Source organism: Gracilinanus agilis, chromosome 3, assembly GCF_016433145.1.
Source record: "Gracilinanus agilis isolate LMUSP501 chromosome 3, AgileGrace, whole genome shotgun sequence".
In the NCBI taxonomy this organism is placed as follows: domain Eukaryota; kingdom Metazoa; phylum Chordata; class Mammalia; order Didelphimorphia; family Didelphidae; genus Gracilinanus; species Gracilinanus agilis.
Window position 1 is genome coordinate 424,858,878 of NC_058132.1, and position 24,572 is coordinate 424,883,449.

Genomic DNA, 24,572 nt, shown 5'->3' on the forward strand with positions numbered 1-24,572 from the left:
TGTGAACTGATCCAGCCATTCTGGCTGGCAATTTGGAATCATGCTCAAAGGGCTATAAAAGAATGCCTGCCCTTTGATCCAGCCATACCATTGCTGGGTTTGTGCCCCAAAGAGATCATAGATAAACAGACTTGTACGAAAATATTTATAGCTGCGCTTTTTGTGGTGGCAACAAACTGGAAAAGGAGGGTATGTCCTTCAATTGGGGAATGGCTGAACAAACTGTGGTATATGCGGGTGATGGAATACTATTGTGCTAAAAGGAATAACAAACTGGAGAAGTTCCAGGCGAACTGGAGAGACCTCCGGGAACAGATGCAGAGCGAAAGGAGCAGAGCCAGAAGAACATTGTACACAGAGACTGATATACTGTGGTAAAATCAAATGTAATGGACCTCTGTACCAGCAGCAATACAATGACCCAGGACAATTCTGAGGGATTTATGGTAAAGAATGTGCTACCCACATTCAGAGGAAGGACTGCAGGAGAGGAAACATATAAGAAAAACAACTGCTTGAACGCAAGGGTCGGGGTGAACGTGATTGAGGGTGTGGACTCGAAACTACCACACCAATGCAACTACCAACAATTTGGAAATTGGTCTTGATCAAGGACACATGACAAAACTAGTGGAAATGCGCATCGGCCATGGGTGGGGGGAGTGAAGGGGATAGGAGGAGCATGAATCAGGTAACCATGTTAAAAATGTATATTAATAAATGTTAAAAAAAAAAAAGCAATTAGAAAGGGACAGAAAACCAAATACAACAACAGGACAGAGCCTCCTGCTCACTTCAACTTAAAAGATACACAGAGAAGGTAGAATTCTTGGGTTTAAGGAAAAGAAAGAAGGAAGGTCCTGGGACCCTTCCCCCACCTACTGTGCTGAGACTCCAAGGGGTCACTGGAATCCCCGGGTGAGGGCTCCAGCTGAGACAGAGTGCCTTGCTACCACACCTACTTGAGGCTCAGGGCTCTGACCACAGCTCGCAGGGAGGCAGCTGGAGGAGAAGGGCAGAGAGGAGGGCAGCCTGGTCAAAGCCTTTAGCCACCACTCCTCCATCTTGGGCTTCTGCCTCTGGAAGTTTTGGCCTCAGGGCACATCCAGCTCTGCAGAACAACTCAACAGCCTTAATCCAGTCTATTAATAGTGCAGATAAGAAGCCTCCAAAGGGCAGAAAAGTTTAATCTCCACCATCCATCCACCATCTACTGCTGCTGAGACACAGGGAAGCTAAGTTCCCCAATATCCTTGCTGCATATCCTTACAGTATTAAAGCAAAACAAACCTTTTATTAACTCTTTAATAACTTTTGAATGTCTCATTTCATACCAACACAGAAGTTGAATTAATAGGATACTATTACAATTAACACCATCGATTCCTACTCATCCTGTGAAACTCAACTCATCCTTCTATCTTCTACCCCCAAATCATTACAGAGGATCTACCCAACATGTTAGAGGGTTCTTCCCTTCTAGTCTTTTGCTATCATGTAGCTAATTAATACATGGTGTCAATTGCTGATATTCTTCACTTTCAATAACCAATTTTCTTTTTCCATTGTTTATTTGATGACATTATTTGCATTTTTCCTGCATAATTCTTCATTGAAATATATTGTTTCTATTATTAATAAATAATATATTATTAATAGTTACTACTATAGATTATAGTTCTAGGTGGTTTTTAGATCCAAGACTGATTATGATGTGACAAAAAAAAAAATCAAAGCAAAAAAACAGTAGGGCTGATTCTAATAGCTAATATTTCTATAAAAATGTGTGACATATTATTTTCCCATCCATTTTATAGACAAGAACTAAGACATAAAGCATCAATTGATATTATAAAATGTGCTTAAATGTGGATGTAGGAGGTATGATAATAGCTAGCACTTTATGGTTTGTTAAGAGCTTTATTATAAATGTTATTTAATTTGATTCCTGCAACAACTCTAGAAAGAAGGTACTATTATTATCTTCTTTTTACAATGAAGAACCAAACCTGAGAGAAGGTGACTTGCCTAGGGTCACAAAGTTAAGTGTTTAAGGAAGAATTCAGTACTTCTTTACTGAATTAAGCATTCTCTCCACTTGGCCACCTAGCTGTCCTACGAGATAGAGCTGAATCTCTAAGGTACCTGAGATAGACAGACTCCATGAGATCACAGATTTAGAGCTGGAAGTAACCTGAATGAAAAAGATACAATATTCTTCTCTTGAATTATATTTTCTAACATACATACATATACATATAGTGTGTTAATAAACATTCATGCAAATAACAATGTATTTATATAAATATGTGTACTATGTTTATATAAATATGTAAATGTTTTAAAAAAGAAATATATCACAGTTTCTTCTTGTCTATCATATGCTTCTTCACAACCCACTGGTTGATCCTCACTTTTATTTCTTTGTATTTCTCAGTATTTTATAACTCAATGCTATATAACATCAGGGGACAAATAAAGGTATTTTAATATGGGCTTCTGCCACAGGGAGATGCCTAAAACAATCATTCAAAGAAAACTATCATTTCTGAAGAACAAATCAGTCTGCTCTTTTTTTCTCTCTGTCTAATTCTGGACCTCACATCCACCTGTAGCATCTATTTAAAGGATTACTACTGATAGATGAGACCTAACCATATGTTAATCTCAATAATGGGTAGATTTTTGTCCACAAACTTTTTTTTAATGTGGACAATTAGATAAAACTTTGGGTCCTTAGGAATCATATTTAGGAAGTTCTACAGTGTTCTGGGTTAGAAACTCTGCACTCTTCACATAAATAAAGAGAAATCTAAATAAATGGATAACTACTGTCTATGGGTAGGCCAAACCAATATAATAGAAATGACAATATTCCCTAATTTATTTATTCAGTAGTATACCAAATTACCAAACAATTATAGAATTAGAAAGAATAATAATCAAATTCATTTGGAAAAACAAAAAGGTCAAGAATATCAATGGAATTTTTAAATGGATGGTGCCTACTAATACTAGATGTCAAACTATATTACAAAGCTGTAATCATCATGGGGACAGCTGGGTAGCTCAGTGGATTGAGAGCCAGGCCTAGAGATGGGAGGTCCTAGGTTCAAATCTGACCTCAGACACTTCCCAGCTGTGTGGCCCTGGGCAAGTCACTTGACCCCCATTGCCTACCCTTACAACTCTTCTGCCTTGGAGCCAATACAAGTATTGACTCCAAGATAGAAGGTAAGAGTTTTAAAAAACAAACAACAAAAACAACAAAAGAAAACAACAAAAGAAAAGTTATAATCATCAAAATAATTTGGTAAGGAGTAATAAAGAGAGAGGAATACAGATCAGTAGAACAGATTAGGTACCCAATATAGACCTACTAGGATGGTTGAAACCTTGGAATTAAGTGAACATCTGCTGATCTCCATATACATGTGCTCTCTCTCCCTACTCCTGTCCCTCAGCTCTGTGGTTTTCTCCCTTCCTCCCCCCAAAAGAAAAACCTAAAAAAAGTCAGCTCCCCTAGTTGACTTCTAAGCTTTACTGACAGACTTCTGGTTAACAGCAAGTAACTGAAACTGTAGAAGTAAAACCATAGATAAAGGGGCCCTACTACATACAGAAAAAAAAAAAATGAGTATAGTAACCTAGTATCTGATAAACCGAAAGTTCTAGGTATTGGGGCAAGACTCACTATTTAATAAAATTAATGCCTATTTTTAAAAAAACAGTAATTAAGAGGGTGACTATCTATTGGGAAATGACAACAAATTATGGCATATGTTTTTTTTTTGTTTTTTTTTTTTTATCCTGGGACTCCATTCTAGGAGCATAGGGCCACAACCAGTAGGCAATGGGTCACACAGTCGCTCAGGGTCACCCAGCTGGGAAGTGTCTGAGCCCGGATTTGAACCTAGGACCTTTCGTCTCTAGGCCAGGCTCTCAATCCACTGAGCTAGCCCAGCTGCCCCTACTTTAGGTTGTAGTTTCTTTAGCAGATGTAGTTTTTACAGGGTGGGGTTGCTAGCCCCATGCCCAACCCTCCTCCTTTTTCATCCAGGCTAGGGACCGTCCTTGGCCCAGGAGTGGTAAGGGTGGGCAATAGGGGTCAAGTGACTTGCCCAAGGTCACACAGCTGGAAGTGTCCGAGACCGGACTTGAACCTAGGACCTCCAGTCTCTAGGCCTGGCTCTCAATCCACTGAGCCACCCAGCTGCCATGGCATATGTATATAATGAAAATTAGGTCATTAAGAATTGACAAAATAGACAGTTTCTGAAGGAACTAGGAAGATCTCTGTCAGAAGCAGAATGCAATAAGCAGAACTTGAGGAATGATTTATACAATAAAAATAAACAATTTTGAAGGACTTCAAAACTATAATCTGTATTTATTACTATTACTATGATTCTAGAGGAATGAAAATGAAACATGGTACCCATCTCATGCCAGAGAAGTGATGCACATGCACAGAGACATATTTTTGAACAAAGCCAATGTAGGAATTTGTTTTTGAGGAACTATATATGTTATGAGCATTTTCATGATTTTAAAAAATTGTTCACTGTGGGTTGGGGATTGGGTAGAGATAACAGATGCTTATAAAAATAAAATTATTTTAAAAATAAATATATACCACCAAGTCATCATCCAGGTCAAAAATGGATATCCATTACTTACAAATTAAAGTACAAAAGACTTGATATTTAAAGGCACTTTACAATCTGTTCCTCAACTATTTTTTCCTTTCTTTTCACTATTTTCATATTCAAAACCTATACTCCAGGTGTCCTTTGAACACACCTTTAGAATTTTGTCTTCTGTTCATGTCATTTTCCCATTTTGGAAGTCCATTCTTCCACTGAAACACTGCCCTATAACTCCAACTGGAATGAGTCAATTTCTCCAAACCTCATTATCTCTCAAGCCTCTCTAAAACAGAAATTGTATGCTAGAAGTTAAAAAAAATTTTAATGGGCTCCACAATCTAGGATACCAAGAACCTCCCAAAAAATAAAACCTTCATGAACTAATGCCTCACTTGAAATCACTCAGCACTAACCTACACTGATACTACCCTCTTCTCCCACCTCATACTGCATTTCCATTAGCAAAGCTGTGCAGACTGACCAAACTTATAGGCTTGCAATAGAATGACAGTCAGTACTCCTCCCTCCTCCCAGTGCATCAGAGATGCCAACTCTAAATGGCATAATCTCAGGCCATGAGAGCACCATGGCAACATTCTATACTTAGCCAGAGTGGAAGGAGGAAGTACAGGACAGAAATCTGCACAGGAAATAGAATTCAACTCTACACCTGACCCCCCCCAATTCCCAGTGCTGGGGAGAGCCAAATTCCAAAAGACAGAAATTTACTTAGGCTACAATAGTAGCAGTATGACATTGCTCTATGTTGCTGAGCCAGAGAAGTGAGGAACAGAGGCCATGAGAGCAGGACATACGTGTGTAGGGTTATGTGGCAATCCAATAAAATTGAAGGAAAAAGCTCTGTATCCACCTGGGGCCAGTTCTATCTTCCCAGAGGTCACTTGGGGCAGAGGAAAAGGCTATTGATCCATGAATTGTCCAATATGGGAAGAGGTTTAGATGCTTTGGAATCCAGTCCCCAAGGAAACTATCATCAGAGAGGAAGGACTCAGAGCAATAGAAAATAAGGGGAAAAAAACGAAGATTACTAAAACACTCAGGAGGAAAAAAAATGACCTTGAACATAAGCATATGAGCTTACAGAGAAGTTATTAGCAGAAGAAGGAAATGGCCTTCTGTTCTAGTAAATTAGTTCAGGCATCTATACATAAATAGTACAAAACAAAAGAAAATGATTGAATACCTGATGAGGCAGGGGTGTGAATTTGCAGAGGACATGGAACCAAAGAATGCTGTTCCTGAGTAGTTTAAAAGAGAAATTGAAATTATTAGAGCAGAATGCATAGGCTACACAGCAGAAATAACTGGCATAATGAAAAAACTTTAATCTGTAATAGCAAGTCTCAAAAAAGAAACAAAAGAGAAAATCCATTAGGAACGCAAATACATAGAAGTAAAAAAACAATCAAGAAGAAAAAAAAACAGTGACATTAAAAGAAAGCATGTTTTCCATACTAGTAAAAGTTATATTGACTCAGTGATCCATTGTTCCCAGATCTGCTTGTCAATCAGTGTTGGGGAAGGCATCACTTAGTCTGAAGCTTTGTATTACTTTGGAAATTTTTTGTAAATTTTTAAATTACATTTGTAATACAATGATATTTGTCATGTAGTTATACTAGGCCCCTACCCATATAAATTGAACTCCCATCTTGGGGAGGAACTGACATGCAAGAGTCCAGCCTCTATTGCTGAAGTTGAACTATCTGAATTATCTTGGTCTCATTACAAAATTTACCAATTAAGGCTGACTCCACCTTACATTCCATCTTGGAATCAACACTGGGCATTGGTTCCAATGCAGAAGAGTGGTAAAGACTAAGCAATGAAGGTTAATATACTTGCCCAGTGTCACACAGCTAGGAAGTGTCTGAAGCCAAATTTGAACCCAGGACCTCCTGTTCCTAGGCCTGGCTTTTTAGACAGAGCCAGATAGTCACTCCCATAGATCCATTCATTGTTTTGGGAATTACAAGCCCCTGTTAATAAACAATGTTATCCTCATATTCTTTTTTACTTCAAAATCTGATCACTACAAGAAATACAAGAAGCATAAATGAACAGACTAAGCAGGGACAATAATAACAATATAACAACAAAGACCATTAATAGACTCCTTTTGAAATGTATACAAGGAGACAAATGTGAAAACAAAAATCAAATAGAGTAATGGGCAGGTCTAAAACATCATAAACTAGCCTATACAACATCCTATTTACAGATGTATCAAATGTTTTTATGCAACTAAATTACAAATTGAGTGATTAAAACAAGAGGGAAAGAAAATAAAGGGGAATATTTGATGTGCATTAATTAAGTCAAAGGCTGATAGTCTTAGTTTCTCAGGAAAAAAAAAAGCCTAAAAGAGAAGAGGTAAAAAGAAAGGAAGAAATGTTATTTAAATGGTTGGAGGAGATACCATTGTCAATTGTTTCAAATGCTTCTAATATTCTGATGGATGCAGAGCAATATTCTATAAAAGGAGAGGAGGACCTTATGATGGTTATTCTATATGGTGTTTATAACCACCACTCATCCTGACACAGGAAAAGGGTACTCTGAGCTCCTGAGAGCAACTGAAACTCCAGAAGAGAGAGCATGGACCCTGGGGAAAAAACATGGCTAAGATGAGGTGAAAGGTCAGTAATGAACTACATAATCAGGGACAAAGAAAGAATCCTACCACCAACAATAGCCTCTCTATTACCTGAAGGAATTGGTATTTCACTAAGATTGAGGCTCTAGAAAAAAAAGGGGAGCTAGTTCAGGAAGTAAAAAAAAGGTTTGCTAAAGGAGAACTCAAAATAGGTACCTCAAAAAGTTTTAATTCCATGAGGAATACAAAGAATAAAGGACAAAATAAGTAGAAGTCACAAATCCAAAGAATGAAATTCTAAAATAGAAAAGGAAGACATAAAATGAAGAGAATAAGGGGGAAAAAAGATTCAGAAAATGAAATTTAAAATTAACCAACAAAAACATAATGAAAAGAGGAAGAAAAAATCTGCTTAATTCATAATTAGGAGGAAAAAGTGAAAAGAACATTTAAATAAACAGATGAAAGAAACTAAGCAAAATTTCACAAAGGATGAGGGTTAACAAATGGAGAGGGGTAGAGCTCAAGGATGAGGGGAAGTGTCAACAGTCAGATTAAAAAAGATAAAGCTACAATAACTGAAGAAGTGTGGTTCTGTTTTTAATACAAAATAGAAAAAAATAATTACTTAAAGAAAACATAGGCAACTGAAGGAAAAGATAAGACTAATTCTCATAACTTAGAATGTGAATGGCTTAAAGAAATCCAACTTCTAAGAAGTGATAGGATAAGAAAACAAAATCTCGCCATCTGTTGCTTATAAGAAACATATTTTGAAAACAAAAACATACATATAATAAAAATATGGGCCTGGAAAAAAATTGCTATGCATAAAATTAAATTTTTAAAAAAGTTGCAGTTACATAATCAAAGCAAAAATAAATATTTTCCTCTTACCCCAAGAGGGATAATACATTACCTTGAAAGGAAGCAGACAGTAAATCAATATCTATATTAAAATTATATATTTCAAATGCAGTAACATCTAAATTCATAAAGGAAACAATAAGGTAACTACAAAAATACAAAGACAATTACTGCAATGGTGCCAGGAGATTTCAATGTGTCCCTCTAATTTTTTGATAGTAATAGAAAAAAAAATACAGAACTAAACAAATTGCTAGAAAAATAGAGATAAAAGTATGCATGTCTTATAACCACATGGATCTTTTACAAAAATTGCTATTGTATTAGGTCACAGATGGAAAAATGTAGAAATAGTAAAAACATCCTCAGTGGTCCATAACACAATAATATAGTTAATTCACAGATTAAAAAAATAAAAAGACAAATACCTAAAATAAGACTCAGTCTTTGACAATGACGTTGACATGGAATCTAGAGACCCCAAACTTGTAGCCTAGTGAGGTCTGATGAACCTAAAGTTCTAGGACTAGCTAGTAAGTTGGAGACCTCAAAGCTTGCACTTATTCCCAGGTCCTGAGAGAATCCACACTGAAGGGAATTTCAGGCTAGCAGTTTCAGTTTGAATTATGGACTCTAAAGTAAATGCTAAATATCCTTTTGTCTTACGTAGTCTTCCCCATAGTATCAGAAACCCTTTCTCAGGAAGACACACCAGGGCAGGGACCAGCCTTTAGTATCCATCATAAGTAGCCCCTTTCCTTACACCCTAACCTCTGGCTATGATTCCTTTCCCAAGCTAGATTGTATCCGGTCAGTATAGTTTGAATAGTCCCATTTCCTTGTAGCTATGGTCATGTCAATCTTCTTTCCCTGTCCCTGGATCTCCCCAAACAGTATATAGGTTCCCCAATTTCTTTTGGTCCTTGGAGTCGTTGTCATCTAGTGCAGTGGCACTCCCAATGGTCAGGGACCAGAGCATCCTGAATTCAATCCTCAGACTCTTGTAGGCCATGTATTGTGCAGCTCTGAGTAGGGGCCTACTCAGCCCTGTGGCCCCTGTCCTTAATTAAAGAGTGGCTTTTCTGACTACTTAATAGTTCTGTATTTTTTCAAAGTCAACAATGAAATCCTAAATAACTGAGTCAAAGAAGAAATCATAGAAATAATTAATAATTATGTGAAAGAAAATGTTAATAATGAAACAACATACCAAAATCTCTGGGATGCAGCAAAAGAAGTCTTCAGGGGGAAAATCATATCCCTGTATATATATATATTTCTTTTTATATATATATATATATATATATACATATATATATATATAAATAAAAACAAAATAGAAAAAGATAGGATTAATTAAGAACTGGATTTGCATTTTTAAAAATGATAAATTTAACAAATAAACCCAAAGTAGAGAATATTAAAAATTAGAAGAAAAACAGAAACAAAGCTGGTTTTTTGAAGACTGATATAACTAAAAATTAAAAAGCAAAAAATAAAATCAATAAAGTAGCAAATTAGCAAGATGAAATATCAGAATCAGAAGAAATAACACAAGAAAACAATAAATATAATGAAACAGGAAAAATCAGAATAAAACTAATCAGAACAGTTTACATAGATACATCTTAGGCTAACAAAATTTTTAAAAAAGAAATAGAATATTTTCAAAACTTTTGAATTCTTAAACTAACTTAAGATGAAGGAATTAAAATTACCCTATCTCAAGGGAACTACTAAAACAAACAAAAACCCTGTTGGTCCAGATGGTTTCCCAGAAGAAATCTATTAAACTTTTAACAGACGATTAATACCCATACCACAGAAATTGTTATTTAAAAAACCCTTACCTTTTGTCTTATCCTTTACACTAAGCATTGGTTCTAAGGCAGAAGAGTGGTATGGGTTAGACAACTGGGGTTGAGAGATTTGAACCCAAGGCCTCTTTGTCTCCAAACCTGGCTCTAGCTTAGCTCCCCTTACATAAATTAATTTTTTAACTGAGAAATGAAGTATCCTACTACAGTTTCTTCTTTTCTACAACAGTCTTAATCTCTAAAACAAAGAAGGAAAACTACAAGGTGCAGCTGGATAGACTGAAAGCCAGGCCCAGAGACAGGAGATCCTGGGTTCAAATCTGACCTCAGAGACTTCCTAGCTGTGTGACCCTGGGAAAATCACTTGATCCCCATTTGCTAGCATTTACCACTCTTCTGCCTTGGGAACCAATACCTAGTACTGATTCTCAGATGGAAGGTATGTTTTTTTTTGTTTTTATTTTTAAACCCTTAACTTCTGTGTATTGGCTCCTAGGTGGAAGAGTGGTAAGGGTGGGCAATGGGGGTCAAGTGACTTGCCCAGAGTTACACAGCTGGGAAGTGTCTGAGGCCGGATTTGAACCTAGGACCTCCTGTCTTTACGCTTGACTCTCAATCCACTGAGCCACCCAGCTGCCCTGGAAGGTATGGTTTTAATAAAAAAGAAGAAGAAAAACTACAGACTTAATATCAATAATGAATGAATCATTAAAAAATTAAAAAATTTTAAACAAAATCCTATCAAATAGATTATAGCAATTTATCCAAGAAATAATTCACTACAGCAAAGTTGGAGTTATAACAGCAATGCAAGAATGGCTCAACATTAGGAAAAAGTCAACATAATAAATATTAAAAAACAAAAACATTTAAAACCACATGATTATCCTACTCAGATATATACCCTACTTGCACTCATTTTAAACTTTTTTGACTTTCCTACCAAGCCCCTAGGTCACTCATTGGGAAATCTCATGCTCTTCTTGCAAGATAGAATGAGCCTATTTAAACTTCATCAATACCTCCTGCCCCTCAGATTAGAAAGAAGCTATAAACTCCTACTTTTAAAGAGAGAGGTAAAAGGTCGGACATCCCATTTCCCAAACGCTAGCTGCACTCATTTAGTGCTTCTTTTGACTTCTACCAGCAGCATTTCTTTTGGACTTCTTTGACCTCTTCCACCTCCTCCCAACAATTTTTTAGCTTTCTTTCTGCTCCTTGAAGGGGCTGTCTTTCTTTTTCACATTTTTATTCTCAGCAAATAACACAATGCCTGGCATGTGGTGGACAAATAAACCTAAAGTTTATTTTAAAATCAAATGTTTACTATTGACAAATGACATGTTTATCGAAAAAAAATTCTGGCAAAGTACAACATTCGTTTTTGCCAAAAAAACCAAACAACACTCCCCTATAAAGAATAGGAATAAACGGAATGTGGGTTCCTTGTCCACTGACGAATTAGTAGACACGCTACTCGAGGAACTTAAAAACATACACATTGATATCCTAGCTATAAATGAAACTAGACGAGAGCAAGAAGTTTCATCCGAATGGAAGGATGGTTGGCAAGTTCTCCTCGGAGAGGGGAATGAAGGAGTTGGTGGAGTTGGTTTCATGGTGGGCCCAAAGGCAACAAGGAATATAATTTCGTGGTATACTTGGTCATCTCGCCTTGCAGTGCTTACAATGAGGGTCAGCAAAGATGCCACCATGAAAATCATAGCTGCTTATGCACCAAGATCCATAGCAGAGGAAGAAGAAGCAGATAAATTTTACGAGGATCTTGATAAAATCCTCCAAATTGAATCAGCATATACGTTAATACTTGGTGACTTCAATGCAAAAGTGGGCACAGGAGAGGAAGGGGAAGAGTATGTTGAAGATATGGTTCTGGTTCAAGAGATGAAAGAGGCCAAAGGCTTGTAATATGCAGAAACCTCACACCTGTATATAATGAATACTTTCTTCATGAAGAGAGTAGGAAGGTGCTGGACATGGTCACCAGATGAAGTTATAAAAGAAGAAGTTGACTATATTTTAACGGATAAAAAGCAACTGGTTACAGATGTGGCTGTCATTTCAGAATCAGTTGTCTGTATGCAGTCATATCATCGATTGGTTCGGGCAAAGGTTAAATTAAACACCAAATTAGAAGAAAGAATGAAGATGAAAAGAAGGCATTGTGTGAGATTACAGGCAGCTTGAGGAAGAACTCTTTCAACACACTGTAGAATCCCAAAACTGGGAAGTGAACAGAAATAGAGACTATGATTCTGAATATGAACGACATTTACTACAAAAAATTAACCGGTGCAAAAAAATCATTACAATGAAAAGACCAAAAGAACCCAGAAATCGCCTTAGCCAAGAAACACTCAATCTCCTTGCTAAGAGGAGAGACATGGCAGCTAGGGGTGATAAGGGACCAGAATACAAGGCCATTTGCAAAACATTAAGGAAGAAGATGACAGAAGATTATGAACAATATCGACAGACTAGACAGCAAAAAGCAGTTGAAGAGAGAACAGTTGGTCATCAGAGAGGTTGTCATGAAAACCCGCCAAAATATAGTTTCCAAAGAGGATTTGCAGAGAGAATTGGAAGGAGGACAGCAAACAGATGGGAAATAGAACAGGCTGTTCCTGGCCATCCAGAAATGGCTACTTCCCAATCAGGAGGCAGTGGAGGTGAGCAAGGACCAGCTGATCCAGAAGATCAGGGGGCTATCCACCTCCCTGAAACTGGAAAACTATGAGAATTCTGTGTTTGACCTCAGGCTCTTCCTTTGGCCATATCCAGTTTTTCTGACCCTCGCTTTGGCCTTGGACTGTTAATTGTCTGCTCCCTCGGACTGTTAACTTGTTCCAGATTTCCTTACCTTGATACATAGACTTATCCCTTTACCTCTGGCCCTTCTGGATTGTGCTTTACAAACTGGCCTTTGATTTCATCCACTGTGCATACAACCTACTTCTCTAACTTTGGTACTTCATAAATTGATTCTCTTGTTGCTTACCCTTCTTTCTCACCATTTCGAATCCCTCCCTCCCAACTGTATCTATTTGGATATTACTGAGTTAGAAATGAACCAATGACCCTCACATCTACAGAGGGCTGGGCCACCCTATGTTTCTGATGAAAAGTTGCTGTATCAATGGCTTTGGAATATTCAGTTGATATCAGGTAGTATGTTGTCATGTGTTTTTTACTTTTTAAGGGGTCACCATTGGAAGTCAAGGGAATAGTTTTTCTTTCTTTAGTTCCTGATGCGTGGGGTAACTAGGCTGGATGGTAGAAACTTATATGATCTGAACCTTACTTTCAATTTAATGCTAGTAATGTGTTTGATTTTTTATTTTTATGGCAAACCCATTTTTTAGGGTAGACCATGAAGGATTCCAGGGTGCTTCCTGAGGGAGTATGGGGATAAAGTTGGAAGTTCCACAGACTTCCATCTGAATGATATTAGGGATCGAGTCTGTTAATATTTTTACCTTCTCTTCACATGTACTTGAAATTCCTGATTCTGTAACCCTACAAAATGAGATTTTAAAAGAATTATAAATGAAACTAGGCTTTGGTATATTTCCAACTATACAACTAAATAGAAACAGGGAAATGACATCTTGACTCTTCCTGTTAAAACCCCAGCACCCTACACTTTTCACTGGGGTGCTCAAGCTTCTGAAATTTCCTAAGTTGGGATAACAGATAGTAGAGGACGCATACCTACTGGCTGCTGCTACTATGCTGCAGTTGCCTTAAAACACATCAGTTGGACACTTGCTAAATTTGTTGTGGAAAAAGACAATTTGACTAACTGAATAATAGTTGGTACTGATAGCTTTGACTTTTCATTTTGATTCATGTAACTGTCCTTGATGAGAGTTGCTGTGCAGGATGGGACCCATGTGGATTATATTCATTGTCTGCTGTTTGGGCATTGTAAAGGATCCCTCAAAGTTCACAAAACAGTCCTGTTCCTTACATTAACTGACTCCCAAGATTATGATTCTCCACAACCACTTATAGAACTTGTAAATCTTACAAATAAAATCTTTTGTTCAGAAAAAAAAAAAGAATAGGAATAAACGAACTTTAAAAACATATCATAAGGGCAACTAGGTGGCTCAGTGGACTGAGAGCCAGGCCTAAAGACCTAGGTCCTAGGTTCAAATCTGGCCTTAGGCACTTCCTAGCTGTGTGACCCTGAGCAAATCACTTAACCCCTTTTGCCTAGCCCTTACTGCTATTCTGCCTTGGAAATACACATTATTTTGATTCCAAGATGGAAGGTAAGGGTTAATAAATATATATCATAAATGATTTTATCTAAAACAATAAACAAGCATCACAGGAAGTGGGAATTGTTATAACACATATAATAGATAATAATGTAAGAAAAAAGCAAGGATGTCCACTCTCCCCACTACTATTTGATACAGTTCAGGAAATAATGCCAATAGCAGTAAGCCAAAAGAAAGAGAAAGGAGATAAAACAATCTTTGTTGGTGAATAATACAATGGTATCCTTGAAAAATCTTAGGGAACCAAACCAAGATCCTGAGATAATTATCAGCTTCAGCCAAACTGCAGGCTACAAAATAAGTCTTCAAAAATCAACTGCATTTCTACATAATAGAAATAAAACTCAAGAGGCAATATAAGAAAACAAAATCCCATTCCAGTAGCTACAAAATGCATAAAGTGCCTGGAGATCAATCTACCAAAACACACAAAACACATACAGATTTACTTATGAAGTGCTCTAAAGAAATAAAGAATAATTAAAATAGGTGGAGGAATATTCAATACTTGTGGCTGGGCCAGTGTCAACATAATAAAAATTACTATATTACCAAAGCTTATACTTTTATTGATTCACCAATCAAGTTATCAAAGGGATACTTTATAGAACTTAATGAAATAAAAAAATTCATTTGGGAAAACAAAAAATCCAGAATATCAAGGGAAATGATGAAAAGAGGTAAGGAGAAAGGGTGATTAGCATTTCTACCTATAATATAAAACAGTAGTCATCCAAACAATCTGGTACTAGTTAAAAAATAGAGGCAGGGGTAGCTAGGTAAGCATAATGGACAGAACACCAGACCTGAAGTTAATAGGATCTGTGTTCAAATTTGACCTCAAACATCACCTATTTTATTTGTGTGACCCAGGGCAAGTCACTTACTCCCCAATGCCTTGTCCAGTGATGGCAAATCTATGTCAAATGTGTCAAAGACGGCACACAGAGCACTCACTAGGGCATAAGCATGGCTCCCTCCACCCCCCACCCCACCCCCAGTTCATTACTAGAAAGGCAGAGGGACTTGGACAGAGCTGCTCCCCTCCCCCACGCCTGATGACATTTTTTCACATCCCCTGTCCCTCAGCCCAGTAGCTCAGTGAGAAAGCTTTCTCCCTCCCCCTGTGTGGGGTAAGTGGGGGGGGAGGGGGGGACCACATGGCATGGCAGTCTCTAAAAGATTTACTATTACTAGCCTAGCCCTTACCACTCTTCTGCCTTAAAACCAATACACAGTATTGATTCTAAGACAAAAGATAAGTGTTTAATAAAATAAAAGACTAGATAAGGAAAATAAAAAACAATAGAAGTTAATAACAGTATATAATAAAGCTAAAAATAGAAATTATTTAGGAAAGTACTCACTTTTTGACTTGGAATGGGGAAAAAAAACAAGCTTTTGGTTAAACAATAAAGTAGGCTGGAAGAAATTAAGCATAAACCAGCTAACACCATACATGGATTTTCTCAAAACACTATAAATGGATATGTGAATCTAATATTAAAGATATTTCTATTTAAAAAGTTAGAAGAAAAGCAGAACATATACACTGACAGGAATGAGTAGAAGAGGTATTCTTACCCTAACAAAGGACATATTCATTAGAGTTCTGATTACACAAAACTGAAAAACTGCATAGACAAAATTAATGCACCTAGGGATAAGTGGGAAAGAGAATAAACACTTTGCAAATATTATCCCATTTGACACTCACAATAATCCTGGAAGGTAGATGCTATTATTATTCCAATTTTACAGTTGAGGAAACTGAGGCAAACAGAAGTTCTATGACTTGGTCAGGGTTACATAGCCTGCAGTTGTCTAAAGCTAGTTTTGATACTCAAGTATTCTTGAATCTAGGCCCAGCATTACATCCATGGAACCACTAGCTCATGAGATAAGAAGGGACTCTAAGATATGGAGGGAAGTAGGGGATAAACCTTTTTAAGAAATTTCCCTGATAAGCATATATATCCAAGATAACAGATAAAGTTTAGAAACAAGCAGCAACAATGTGGCTCAGACCCCAGGAATTGAGTAAGTTCCAGCATGTAGCTTAGTTTGAAGGAATCTCAAACCAAAGCGGAATTTACAGTTTTTTTTTACTTTGGACCAGCACAGCTTTCCAGCTGTCTGCTGGGTGCTGAATCTACTAACAATCACAGTCTACTATTGATCAGTCTTAAAGCCAGTGAAGTGCCCAGAGTGTCAATCCCAAAAATGAGTCTGAAAACCAGCAATGCAAAATGCAAAGGGACTTGATTATCTTAGCTTAAGCTAAGGGTCTCACATTGAAAGGCTGATGTGGGACCCTGAGCTGTATCAAGCTGAGTTTTTAAGGGGTAGTAGTCAGCAGGAGACAGGATAGGGGTATGTCTGTAGGCAGCAGAGGACAGGATAGGGGAAGGTCTTCAAGGTAGGAATTCCTTCAGATAAGGGGGAGAGGTCTGGAAGAAAGGAATTCCTTCAAATAAGGGGGAGAGGTCTGGAAACCAAAGGTCTGTAAATTAGGAATTCCTACAAACAAACCTGTTTCTCTATAATGTCATACAGGGGTCTGGATTTTTAATTATGACTCTCTAGGTTTCACATTAGATCAGGGAATTTGCAGACCAGGAGGGAAGACTGGGAACTTTGATAGGTTCCCAGTCAGCACCTGAGGTCCCTGAATAACAAAACATTCAATAGCCCAAGAAAGCAGCAACAGGACCACACTTCTTTGAAGAAGTATATCAAGCCCAGGGGTAAAATCAAGTCTGAAGCCAAGAAGTTGGCTGGAAGAATGAACAAATAAATTAAGAATCCCAACATAAACAGCAATTATAGTGGCAAGGATCCCTAAAACAGAAATAGAAAAGAAAAGAATTACCCAATACATCCACAAGCAAGCTTTTGAGATGAAGAGAGTTAAAAAAATTTATTCCTGAAAGAGATGAAGAGTTTAAAAAAAAAAATTTTAGGGGTAATAAAGTTTTTATAAATTAAATAAATGCTTGAAGAAAAATTTGAACAAGAAATAAGAGAGAAGGAAGAATTGGGAAAGGAATTAACAGGTTGGCAGAAGATGTACAAATCCTTGCAAAAGTAACAGTTTCTGAAAATCAAAATGAACCAAAAAGAAGTCAATGATTCCAAAAGGCAAAAAGAAATATTAAAGTAAAATCAAAAGAATGAAGAAGTAGAGGAAAATGTAAAATATTTAATAGGAAAATAAATGAATTGGAAAAAATCAAGAAAAAAAAAACCAACGACCTAACTTAAACACCATGACAAATAAAAGGGGAGATCTAGATGCTATATTTCAAGAAATCTTCAAAGAAAACTACCCAGAAATCTTTTGGCCAGAGGACAAAAATGGAAATAATTTGACTCCTCCTGAAATGAAAACTCCCAGAAACATTACAGCCAAAATCCAGAACTTCCAGAGAATGATATAGATGAATGAATGAATACTGCAAGCAGCCAGAAAGAAAATACCAACGAAATACTATAAAAATCACATAAGATTCAGCAGTTACTACTACAAAAGAGCAGAAAAATAAAGCATTCTGGAAGGCAAAAATATAAGCTTAACAGTCAAAAATAACTTTCCCAGCAAAACTGCTCACAGGAGAGAAAATTAACCTTTAATGAAATAAAGGACTTCCAAACATTCCTGATGAAAAGATTAAAGTTGTATTTAAACTTCAAATTTCAAATACAGCAGTTAAAAGTAACAAAAAATGGTAAACATGAATGAATAATAAAGGACTAAATAAACAAGGATAAACGGCTTCCATTCAAATATGGGGAGATGGGACATGGATCCTTTCTGAATCCTATCATATCAGAAACCACAGAGGGAGTATAATTAGAAGGGCTGGGAATAGTTTTGCAATATTTTGATGACCTTAAGGGGAAAAATACATGGGAGGTGTGGGAGTCGGGGAAGAAGAGTAAAGAATATAAATAGGGAAAGGGATAATTTAGAGACAATTATCTCATATAGTTGGAGTTGGCAAACAGATATCAAACAAGAAAGAAGAGGGGGCAGCTGCGTGGCTCAGTGGATTGAGAGTCAGCACCAGAGACGGGAGGTCCAAATCTAGCCTAAGATACTTCCTAGCTGTGTGACATTGGGCAAGTCATTTAACCCCCACTGCCTAGCCCTTGCCACTCTTCTGCCTTAGAACCAATACACAGTATTGATTCTAAGACTGACAGTAAGGGTTTTAAAATACAAAACAAAACAAGGAAGAAGAGTGGGGAGAGCAGCTGGTATTTCAACCTCACTCTCATCTGAACTGGTCAAAGGAAGAAAGATACATACACACAACTGGGTACAGAAATACATTTCATTCAATAGTAATATAAGAAGGAAAGGGAAGAAGGGGGAAGGGGATAGATGAAGGATAAACAGATTAAGGGAGAGATGGGCCTAAAGCACCCAAAAAAATCCAAGGATATATAAAAATATTTATAGCTTTTTTTGAGAGGTGGCCAAGAATTCAAATCTGAGGGAATGTCCATATATTGTGAAATGGTTGGACAAGTTATGGCATATAAATGTTTTAGAATATTACTGGTTCTTTTAAGAAATAATGAAAGGGATGGTTTCAGAGAAATCTGGAGAAACTTGTATGAATTGACATAGAATAAAGTGAATGGAACCAGAAGAACAATTTATACAATGACAATATGTTAATGACAAAGATGAGACATGCAGCTCATCTTCTGATAGAGAGGTGCAAAATATGTGTAATTTTTTTGGCTATGGGCAATCCAGAAATTTGTTTTGCTTGATCGTATTTCTAACAGAGGGTATAGTTTTTCTTTTATTCACAGTTTGGGAGGGCATTTAAGATGAGAGATTTAAAAAGTGGATTTTTGCTGATTGAAAAAAAATTTTGTTTATTCTTTGTACAAGGGATAGCTTTCTGCATATATTTGTATTACATGTAATTACATGTAAAAATTGACATTCATTTTTTAAAATTAAGTACCAAATTTTCTCCCTCTCCTCTACCCTTTGAGCAATTATATTGATTACACATGTGAAATCATGCAAATATTTCTATACATATTTGTTTGAATAACATATACATACACATACATATCTACATATTGTTATATAGATATGTATATATAAAATGAATATATATCTACAGCTATACAAATTAAGATGAAATAAAACAATGAAATCTCATCCTAATTCCATTCCAATGAGCTTTCTTCTATTCTGAAATCCTCTAGAAATTTTGGAGATAAATTTATTTGGTGTTTCTCGTTTGCTGAGTTGCGATATTATTTTTAAATAAAAATAAAACATCTTTCTAGTAAGATTATATATTCTTTACACGTAGTATGGTTTGTGTCTAAAACTTTTATTCCCAAAGCACCAAACACAATGCCTTGGCATAATAAGGATCTGGTTATATTCCCCTAAACTTTAAGTTCCCTAAGCAAAGATCCCGTCTCCTATAACTCTTCCCTACTGTTACTTGGACCTCTACACAGGAGGCATTCAATAAATAACTCCTAAACTTAAAAATTATATTAGAAGAAAATAACAACGCAACAAAAACAATTCTTCTATTGATCAAAACTCAAAAGTTTCTATTGAACGGGTTCAGGTCTGAATCTGTGGAGATATCCACAAAGCACTATTTCCACATTTTGTCATCTTTGCCAATTTGCAGGATGTAAGGTGAAACCTCTTCTTATTCATGAGAGGGAGCATTTTTATATTTGTTAATAATTTGATATTCATATCCCTTTTCCCACTTATCTACAGAGGAATGGCTTATACATATACACATATATACACACCCACAATTGTTAATTGTTCACATTTTATCAGATATCAAACACTTATCTGAGAAATCTGATGACAAAGATTTTTTTCCCATTTAACTACTTCCCCTTCTTATCTTAGGTACATTAATTCTGTCTAGATATATTTGTCTTTTCTAAATCAAAGAATATTCTCTTTGACAGAGAAAAAAAGTGAACAGCTTTCTTTCTCCCTTGTCAGTGATAGTCTCATCCAAGTTAAGCAACAGTTCTCTCTTTTTTTTTTTTTTTTTTTTTTTTTTTACCCTTGTACTTCAGTGTATTGTCTCATAGGTGGAAGATTGGTAAGGGTGGGCAATGGGGGTCAAGTGACTTGCCCAGGGTCACACAGCTGGGAAGTGGCTGAGGCTGGGTTTGAACCTAGGACCTCCTGTCTCTAGGCCTGACTCTCACTCCACTGAGCTACCCAGCTGCCCTAACAGTTCTCTTTTTTTGATTGATTCTTTGATGTTTTCCCCAATATAACAAACAATAAAGCATTATTGTTGTCTTTAGCTTTCATTCCTGCCCACAGCTCAAACTTTAGTACACCCAACATTATTTTTATAAGATTTTACTTTGCATTTATATATTTATGCATCCTGTTCCTTGACCTTGCTTTCCACATTATATGTCTTTTTTAAAAATCCTAGGATGGATGGTCAAAACTGTTTGCTGTTCTCCATACATAACATTCCATCACCTGGCTGTGTACTCATGTCTGAAATGGATTCCTACCCAACTTCTTCATACAATCTCAAACAATAGTTTCCTTAAAGTTCAACTCTGTATCTCCTCTCATGGGAAACACACCCCTATCTCCCCAGTTGCTAGTGTCTTCCCCCTGAATATTATTTTGTGTATATTTTCCATACATTTTATATTTTCTTACTGATGTACATAAGTAACAGAAGGTAAGTTACTTGAAGATAAGGATTGTTTTGTGTTTATGTCTTTTTATTCTCAATGCCTGGCACACTGAAGGCATTTAATAAATGTTTCAATTGGACTGAATTTATACAGAGAATCATAAATCTAGGGCTGGAAGTATCACCTAATCTAACCTTTTTTTTTTTAAACAAATAAGGAAACTGAGGCCCAGGGAGGTTAAATGAATTATCCAAGGTCAGCAGGTAGGAGATAAACCACATTGTTCTTTATACTAAGTCTTTCAATTCCTACAGTGAGTTTCTTCTTCATTAACATAGTCCTTTTGCATTTAAGGTTCTTAACTTGGAGAGGCAATAAAAATTACATTTTTACTTTTACTAAGCTCTAACTGAAATTTAGAATTTAGAATTCTCTTTACTTATTAATGTAAGTGGCAAACCACAGTAAATTAAGCTTCCACTGTCAAAAGTATCAGTGACACAGTAAAAGTTAAGAATTCCCCCTTTTCTTCCTGATTGGAATTGTTTTTCTGTGTCTTCAGAATTTCATTCTTGAGAAATTCTTTATCCCTGGACAACTTCTCTTTTGTAATTCTGGGCCAAAGAGGTCCTCTAGTGCTTCCTCTGAATCTTTCGACATCTGCTTTCTCCAATTCTATGTCACTTTCCCCAAAGATGACAAAATCAGGGAAGATTAACTTCCCTTCCTCCAGGAAGCACTAGTGGAATGAAATTTTTTAAGTAACCCATATTACCCGAGGCCCTCATTAATAGCCACAAGCACTAATGAGTGTATTTCTGAATCCTGATTAATACTGTTAATGAAAAGGAAGAAAAAAGTCCAAACATAGTCATTTCCTGAAAAGTAGTACAGGAAATATTTTGTATGATCAAGATATTCATTTTTATCTGTGTATTTAAATTGACTCTGAAAACATTACACAAATAAGCTTATAGATAGCTACAAACACTATGAAAAATATATTAATATGTTTAAACTGATTGATGCTGTACTAATAACTATTTAAGCATTAATAGAATTAAAATCAAGTTTTAGTAAAAACTGCCACCAGGTAATAAAAAAAAATAAAACTCTTCCCACGCTTACCTTTCCCCCCACCCCCATAATTGAACTGATTAACTTCTGAGGACTTGATCACTGATTTGGTGGCTAAGTCCAAGACATTACAATTCTTCTTACTTAAAGTCAAATCCTCACCTCCATTTTTCCTGCTCTCTCTCACTTTCTATGCATCCATGAAAAACTACTGAATTGTAGATACAGAATACCATAAAATTTAAATCACTAACTTGATAAAAAGCAATAAGGAATTTCCTTCCATAATATGTGTTTTATTTCATTGCTTGTTTGGACTTTAGACCTTAAATTTTTTTTCTTAAAAAGATTCCTATATTATCTCCATTTTAGACATTCTACTTTGAAACTAAGGTAGAATCAAACAATTCCAGATATAATAACTACTTGCTTCAAAGATTTTTTTATTTCATTAGTGTAGAACTACATTGATAGTGACCACAATCAATAGCTTCAGGAACTAAACACTATCCTATGGTCAATTTCTTTTAAAGAGCTTCTCCAAACTCTGCCAGGCTGGTCTACATACATGAAATACATAATCTACCAACACCTATACTGGAAAACTTTACACTAGGTCCTCTGAGAATGCAGAGTTAGACTACCTCCTACTGAGGCTTCAGAGTAGAGCTTTAGTGGAATGTTTATACCCGACAAAACACAGTTGAGGAATTAGTATTTTTGATATATCTTGTATCCAATAATTAAACCTTCAAGTTCATAATGAAACCAACAGTTTGTGTGAGTCAGATCTCCTGGAGAGCCTATATACACATTTCCGGAGGGAAAGAAAGAAGGAAATAAGTATTTTGTGAACATTATGTGGCACTGTGCTAAATACTTTACATATATTCCCATTTGATTCTCCAGGGAATAAAATTCTAATCTCTGGGAATTTAAACAAAAGATAAGAATCCCTCTAAACAGAGTCTGAAGGTTTTTTTTTCCTTAATGTTTTACTACTGAAGGCATTTCACTCGGGTTGACCATAGCTCTGGGCGAAGGAGAGGGATAAATTGAGTTCCAGTTAAAGTGTCAGGTGATTCAATGTGTTTTTTGTGCTTAAAGATCTTTAGTTGCCATAACTTAGAAGTAGGTTCTTTCTCTAAAAAGAGCAGGGTGCGCTTGGATGGATGGAGAAAGGAGGGTGCCTTACCCCGCACTCACAGTAGTAGGGCGGGTTAAGCAGCTGCAGAGAAGGAAAAAGAGGACTGGAGGAGGGAGGAGTTAACCACCTAGGTAATCACCTTAGGGATTTGCCCCAAGCTGGTTATTTCCGAGGTCCTCTCCCACGCCCCAAAGCCCGGAACTCCACAGAGGGCCTACTTTATAGGTAGAAGGCGAAAGGTGACACAATTACACACTAACTCTTGCCTAGAACGCGAACACGCGCTCTTTACGTGACGACGTTTCAACTGCTTTACGCAAAGAACGTGCGCTGACATCTAAGCGCAGTCGCATTCATTTAAATAAGGTGGAGGGGGTGAGAGAACGTTAGTTAAGGGCCTTCATCCAAAAAAAAAAAAAAAAAAAAAAAAAAGAGCCCAGTCAGGGAATAGAGCGTGCGCAGTAAGAACGAGGTTAACAGTACAGAGCGTGCGCAGTATGGAGACACAATCGACTACGTGAGGACAACGGGCATGCGCAACGCGACCCAGAACATGGCGCACGCGCACTGAGGACCGCAACCCGCTGGTGGAGAAGAAAAAAAGAGGCGAGAGATCACCTCAGAGTTACGTCAGGAAAGGCCGTGTTTTATTGGGAGGCTAAAGCCAACTACAGACCCCTGAAGTTCTCAGAGAGCGAGAGATTTGGCGGTTACTCACCGACCCTTAGCTCGGAGTCGGACCACAGGCCCAGGTCCGCTGACGCTTAGCTCGCGGGCGCCGCCGCCGCGGTGATTCCATCCATCTTGAATTTGACGTCATCCCACACCAGGGATGAGGTCATCGCAGGCTGAGCTCGTCACGTGCGCAGCTTTCCGATTGGCCACCACACGCCGGGGGAGGGGAGGGAGCTATGGCTAAGCCGCCATCTGGTTGGGGGCAGAGGATAGGGAAGAAAGAGGACAAGGGGGTCCAGACATAAAAAGTGTTTACGTGCTCGAGTTTCTTAAACTTGGGAAAAGAGGCGAGAGGAGGCAGCGTGTTCTGAAATCAGCAGCTGAAAGCTGCTGCTTCTGCTTGCTAGTCATTAATATCCCTGGACTTGGAATGACTCCTGCCCCTGGTTGCACGATTTTCCCATCTCCCTTTCCCTCGGAACTTCCTCCTCAGAACCGGTGAATTTTAAAGCAGAAAAAGACCCGCTGTCCTTTTGGAGAACCGAATTTACTTTTCCACTTTTTTCGTTGAGCAGTTGAGCCCACGAGATGATTTAGAAGGATAGTGTGTCAGAATTCGACTCCCTTAGTCTGGGTTCAAATCCAACTTCTGACACTTTAAATGAGGTCCAAGAGCCAGGTGAGGTGTCATTCAACTTCAGTTTCTTCATCTGTTTAAAAAATTAAAAA

General features: G+C 37.1%; 1 protein-coding gene across 4 annotated transcripts in view; it reads right to left on the reverse strand.

Moving 5' to 3' along the window:
* ZBTB21 (zinc finger and BTB domain containing 21) overlaps nt 1-23,962 on the reverse strand; it is a 59,981-nt gene extending 36,019 nt beyond the window's left edge. For 2 of the 4 annotated variants that reach the window (XM_044670321.1, XM_044670317.1), the window contains exons 1-2: nt 23,887-23,950; nt 5,854-5,908 (exon numbers count right to left, since the gene is read on the reverse strand). The gene's annotated coding sequence lies outside the window, so the exon portion shown is untranslated. Of the gene's footprint in view, nt 1-5,853; nt 5,909-9,343; nt 9,413-23,886 lie in introns of all 4 variants that reach the window. The other 2 variants (XM_044670320.1, XM_044670319.1) reach the window with 2 other exon arrangements.
* Between the last annotated feature and the right edge of the window lie 610 nt (nt 23,963-24,572).